Genomic DNA, 7061 nt, shown 5'->3' on the forward strand with positions numbered 1-7061 from the left:
ACACTAGACAAATAATATTGTGTTGGTTGAGGTTGTGGAAGCGACATTGTGGTGACGGTGGTAATGATAGTGGTATTGGTGATGATAATAGTGGTGTTTGATGATGATGATAAGTGGCGATAAAGTGAGGTCAAAAATTGTGAAGCGTATTGTTTGGATTTATTAGGGAACTTGTGGTATATATATATATATATCAGTGCAACAACGAGAGAAAGGTCATGGACAGGTCAGAGAGAGAGAGAGAGAGAGAGGGGGAGAGAGGGGTGGGAATGTGTGACAAGTAGCGACAAATGTGACACCTATCACCACGACGAAGATAACAGGGGCCCCTCTCTCTCTCTCTCTCTCTCTCTTTGTCGTTTTGCTAATTAGTCTCTCTTTATCCCTCCTCCTCCTCCTCCTCCATTAACATCTGTTCCTCCAATTCTCATTACCTCTATCTTCATTAAAGAACGGACTGCCAAATTTATGTCTAGTGTGACGCGCGCACACACACACACACACACACACACACACACACACACACACACACACACACACACCTCATCTCAACCCTTCACCATTTTTTCAATAGGATGGTTAGTTGAAATAGAAGAGTTTTGGTGAAGAGGGTACAGTACCAGTAAATTATATATATATATATATATATATATATATATATATATATATATATATATATATATATATATATATAGATATAAAGTACAATACATTGTCATAAAGCATTGCTGTATGATGTAGATTGCATGTTTTTGTTAACGGTAGTTCAGTAATTTATGTATATTTGGGCCTAATTAATATACCTACGACATACTAGGGGTGTGTATGTATAACGGTATTATTATGTGTGTTTAGAAGAGAATTCTTAAGCTGAGCAAAAAAATCTACCCATTTACTTAAGCACATAAGATTATTTTGTTGTGTTTGTCAGATTTTTCTTTAGAACATCTTGTGTCACTGAGTTTTATTTATTTATTTTTTTACACCGGTATTTATCATCTTGTTTCAGTCAGATTGTTAGGCATATTTACCATCTTCTTCCCTGTCATGCTCCACCTTGACTCCTGCCATGCCTCTCCTTCTCTCCTACCGTGCCCCTCCTTCTCCCCTACCGTGCCCCTCCTTCTCCCCTACCATGCCCCACCTTCACCCCTGCCATGCCCCACTTCTCCAAGACCATGCCCCACCTTCACTCCTGCAGTGCCCCTCCTTCTCCCCTACCATGCCCCTCCTTCTCCCCTACCATGCCCCACCATCATCCCTGCCATGTCCCACCTTCTTCCTTACCATATCCCATCATCTTCCCTCCCATGCCTCACCTTCTCCCCTACCATACCCCACCGTCACCCTACCCCACTTTCACTCCTGCCATGTCCCACCTTCTTCCTTACCATAGTCCATCATCTTCCCTCCCATGGCCCCACCTTCTCTCCTCCTATGCCCCACCTTCTTCCCTGACATGTCCCACCTTCTTCCCTACCATGGTCCTTCTTGTCCCCCACAATGGCCTTTCATGTTCCCTGCCATGGCCCACCTTCTTCCCTACCATGGCCCCTCATGTCCCCTACCATGCCTCACCTCCCTACCATGGTCCATCTTGTCCTTCACCATGCCCCTTCTTGTCCCCTACCATGCTCCACCTAATCCCCTGCCATGTCCAATCTTCCTCTCCCTTACAATGCCCCATCCTCTCCCCACAGTGCCCCATTTCCCTCTCCTTACCAAACCCCATTTTTTCTCCCTACCATGCCCCATCATCATCTATACCATTTCCCATCTTCTCCCCTACCATGCCCCATCATCTCCCCTACAATGCCACATCTTCTGCCCTGCAGTGCTCCATCTTTTCCTTCCCCACCATACACCATCTTCTCCCCTACCATGCTGCATCATCTCCGCTGCCATGTCATACCCCATCTTCTCCCCAACCGTTCCCCACCTTCTTCCCTACCATGACCCACCTTCTCCCCTACCATGCCCCATCTTCTCCCCAACCATTTCCCACCCTCTCCCCTACCATGCCCCATCTTGTCCCCAACCATTCCTCACCTTCTCCCTTACCATGTCCCATCTCCCCTACCATGTCCCATATTTTCCACTACCATGTCTCATCTTCTCCCCTACAATGCCCCATCTTCTTCTCCCCTGCAGTACCCCATCTTCTTCTCCCCTGCAGTACCCCATCTTCTTCTCCCCTGCAGTACCCCATCTTCTTCTCCCCTGCAGTACCCCATCTTCTTCTTCCCTGCAGTACCCCATCTTTTCCCGTATCATGCCACATCTTGTCCTCTTCAATGCCCCATCTTCTCTTCTGCAGCGCCGCATCTTCTTCCCTACAATACACCAACTTCTCCCTTACCGTGCCCCATCTTCTCCCTTCCCATGCCTCATCTTCTTCCCTCCCATGCCCCATCTTCATCCCAACCATTACCAACCTTCACCCCTACCATGCCCCATCTTGCTCTCCACGACCACCATGCCCCCATGAGTGCCCCTGGTCGTACCCCAGACGACCAGTGTTAAGTGTGTTGGGGTAAGGTCACTGCTCTCTCTCTCTCTCTCTCTCTCTCTCTCTCTCTCTCTCTCTCTCTATATATATATATATATATATATATATATAAATGTATGGAATTCAGATTGCCCTTATTAGTATTACCAGTTCTGCAGTAATACCACTCAGCCACTTATGGAATCTGTGTGTGTGTGTGTGTGTGTGTGTGTGTGTGTGTGTGTGTGTGTGTGTCTGTGTGTGTTATCGTGTATGCCCTCTTAAGTATATTTAGCATGCGTATGTGTGTATGCCCTCTTAAGTATATTTAGCATGCGTATGTGTGTGATCGTGTGAGTGCCTGTTACCGTATGACTGTGTGTGTGTGTGTGTGTTTGCGCGCGCGCGTGCATACATGTGTGTGTGTGTGTGTGTGTGTGTGTGTGTGTGTGTGTGTGTGTGTGTGTGTGTGTGTGTGTGTTTGCGCGCGCGCGTGCATGTGTGTGTGTGTGTGTGTGTGTGTGTGTGTGTGTGTGTGTTTGCGCGCGCGCGTACGTGTGTGTGTGTGTGTGTTTGCGCGCGCGCGTGCATACATGTGTGTGTGTGTGTGTGTGTGTGTGTGTGTGTGTGTGTGTGTGTGTATGTGTGTGTGTGTGTGTTGTGGGTGTGTATGTAGGTGTGTGTATGTGTGGATGTGTGTTTGTGTGTGTGTGTTATCAGTAAGGTGATAATTTTTTTTTTTAGATATGTGTGTGTGTGACCGTGAGTATTTGATGTGAGTATGTGTGCATGTGTTTGTGTGGTGCTGGGTATACTTGGTTCCGGGTGTATGTATGTACTGTATGTATGTATATATGTATGTATGTATGTATATATGTATGTATGTATGTATGATTTCACCTGTGACTTCACCAACTTGCATATTCCCTTGACCAAATAAAATCGTCCAGCGTTAGGTAGAATAAAATAGGTAAATTTAACAAAGGTAGGTAAAGGCTTATAATTATACAGTAGAGACGGCTGTTTACCTGTGTCTCTATAGGGACTCTCAGGTGAATAAAACTGACAGTGGTTAGAAGAGTAGTAACTAATTGGAATGTGACAAAGTGATAAATTACTCTCTCTCTCTCTCTCTCTCTCTCTCTCTCTCTCTCAGGAAATCAAGATAAGGTTCAAATTCCTCAACATGATGCAAGTTGCTCATCTCTCCCCTCCGTTCCTTTATCCTCTCCCCTCCTCTCTCTCCATCTTCCTTTTTCCCTCTCCTTCTTCTCCCTTCCCATCTTCTCATCCCCTCCTCTTTTCCCCTTTCCTCCTCCTCCTCCTCTTATTCTCTCCCATCTCCTCATGTCTCCCCTCCTCTCCCTATCCTCTTCCACCTCCCTCCTCCCCTCTCTATCTACCCCCGCCCTTCCCTCGCCTCCACTCTTCCATCCGTCTTTTCTCTGCCCCAATTCTTCCTCCCCTCCACTCTCTCCCCATCTTACTTCTCCCTCGTCTCTCTTCCCTCTTCCTTCTCCCACTCCCTTTTCCGTCTCCCTCTTCCCTCCTCCTCCTCTCTCTTCCCTCCTTCTCCTCCCTTTTCCCTCCTCCTCCTTCCTCTTCCCTCTTCTCTCCCTTCCCTCTCCCCCCATCCCTTGACAACACGGCGATGGTCAGAGTCACACTACTTTCGTAAATTATCGTCAGATATGTAAGATTTCGTAGGTCGTAAATATGTAAGATTTTCGTAGATATTATTCGTAGACCGTAAATGTAAGATTATCTTAGATCTCGCCATTTTCATAATATATTCCTAGATTATAAATATATGTATAAAATTTCCGTAGATCATATAAAAATTTCTAAATATTTTGGTTGATTTCATGAGCGTCAAAATTGTCGCAGAATTCGTGACTTTCGCAGGATTTTCGTATATCCCAAATATTTCATAAGATTTTCGATTTGAATATTTCGTAAGATGTTTTCACTGTTCAAATACTTCGTTAACGTTTTCATAGACTTTAAATGTTTTGTTAAGGTGTACATAGAGTTCAAATGTTTTAAGATTACCGTATCGTAGTGTTTTTCACATTACTTAATATTTTCTTAAACTACACATATTTCTTAAGATTTCTTATATATTCGTAAGAATTTCGTAGATCTTCAGTATTTCTTAAGACACTTATAGATCGATATATTTTGGTGACCTGTAAAATTGTCTTAGATTTTCGTAGATAAAAAAAAAAAAAAAAATCGCAAACTACCGTCGATTTGAGATGAACTATGACCTCCCAGCAGTGTAGCAAGTACCATTCGCGCAGAGTGTGGTGGAATTTGAGCCTCGCGTATAAGATGTGTCGTGACTTGCCTGGCAGCTCAGGCAATCAAATCCTGGTCAGATAATCGTAACCTGCCGTAATGACTCAGGCCTTACTACCGTCAGATCAAGTTGCTGGTCTGACGAAACTCATGACGCAAGTAATGTTCTGCGTAATTCTAGATTCTACGCACAACCCTGACTTCAGAATGGCCTTAGATTTTACCAAGTCTCTGTATTTTGAAAGTAGTCTAGATTAAAATGATACTCCTGGTTTCAAGTTACACTTTTTAAAGATTACTTCGATTATATAATTACTCGGTATCAGAATTAGTCTAGACAAGTAACTGTAGATTTTAACCAAATAATTGAGGTTTTAACATTATTCTTACTTTGAAAATAGCTTGTAAAAATGAACCTAGAGTATAAAATTATTCTGTATACCAAAAATATCCTGACTCTTCAATTTATGATACTTTATAATAGCTTTATTTTGAGTTGCTTTTCGTTATTGTCATTTCTCTCTCTCTCTCTCTCTCTCTCTCTCTCTCACACACACACACACACACACACACACGCACGCACGCACGCGCGCGCGCACATACACACACACACACACACACACACACACACACACACACACACACACACACACACACACACACACACACACACACACACACACACACACACACACACACACACACACACAGCTTCTTTACCCTTCTAGCATAATAATCTTGCCCAACATTATCTCTCTTTCTCTGTCCCTTATCTCTTCGTCGACGTGCCACAACTCGCTCTAACACCCTCCTCCCCCACCTTATCACCACCCCCTACCACAACTACCGCAATCGTCACCTCACCTGCAACCACCATCACCAGCACTCACAAAGGCAGCCACAATCGCTCACCGTGTCTCTTGTGTCACCATTTGAGTATCGATCCGTGTTATCATCGGGATTTATCTGCAACTTATACCATCAGCACTGGTAACCGCACTATCGCCTCTTGCATTTTATCACCCACTCCCACAGGCATGTTTGTATGGTTCGTGTTCTGGACGTAGCACCTCTTCCTTAGCGATTTTTATAGCATATTGCAGTTGTGCATTCACAGGTATGTTATTTATGTAGTTGCCATGTGGACGCACTGTTCACCAATAACACAGACTAAGATGCTGAAGTGTAAGTGCAGAATAAATCGCTGTGTAAGACGTTTCCGAAATATCCATAGCCACTTAAAAACGACCATAAGGCTCACATTCTCCTTAACCGAGGAGGCTTTGTAGAACTCCATCATTTACGATTTAGTTTGCATACTGCATATTATTCCCGAAGACAAAGTCGAGGGACTTGGCGGCTGAGCCAGACTGAGATTTCTGTGCTTCTGTCCGTCCGTCCGTCCGTTCCTTAGCCTCTACGAACCACAGTTACAGTTAAGGTGTTTAATGAATCCTCTTCACCTGGCGGTGTTCCGTACTGAGGTTACCTCCAAGGACAGTGACCAAAAGAAGGGCATTCAAAGTGCCGTAATTTATGCCCTCATCACAACTTTTACATAACCCACTGAAAATTGGCAAATTACAAAAAGATTATATACGCAGCTATGTCGCTACCCCATTAGAAGAAGGGCAAGTTAATCTGCGTCATGATCACTCCAGTGAAAAGATCGCGTAGTCTGTTAAATTGGTTGCAACAGCTGAGATCAGCACGTAACAAAGAAGTCGCTGCACACGTCAAGGATCTTTAGAGATTTTGTCTTTGGGACCGTAAGCGTGGCACCACGCATCTATTAGAGCATTATAAGATTTATATATTCTTCTTATTGTCTAACATTACATAAATATCATAGAATGATATATCAGTTTACTAAATACAGAAGTAAAATGGTAGGAAGAGATGCTAGGTAGCTTCCTTAACCGACGAGATTGCTGACCTTTGAGTAGTACTTCTGGTAATACTGCTACTGCTGTTACTTCTGTCATCTGCTATTACCTGCTGTTAATACCACTATTGACCTAACATAACCTGTCCTAAGTTAACGACTGTATCACTTGCAATTTATCATCCCTTCTTGTTGTAATGGCAGCTACAACTACTACAACGACGATGCTACCTCCTCCTCCTCCTCTTCCTCCTTCTCCTCCTCCTCTTCCTCCTTCTCCTCCTCCTCCTCCTCCTCCTCCTCCTCTTCCTCCTTCCAATTCAGGCGCAGCAATAAAAACGTAAAGCCCCTTGTACTATCTCTCTATCTGTGTTTGGGGTTTTTCAT

The sequence above is a fragment of the Coenobita brevimanus genome, chromosome 61 (assembly GCF_032717465.1).
Source record: "Coenobita brevimanus isolate Jiangsu-jjx chromosome 61, ASM3271746v2, whole genome shotgun sequence".
NCBI lineage: Eukaryota > Metazoa > Arthropoda > Malacostraca > Decapoda > Coenobitidae > Coenobita > Coenobita brevimanus.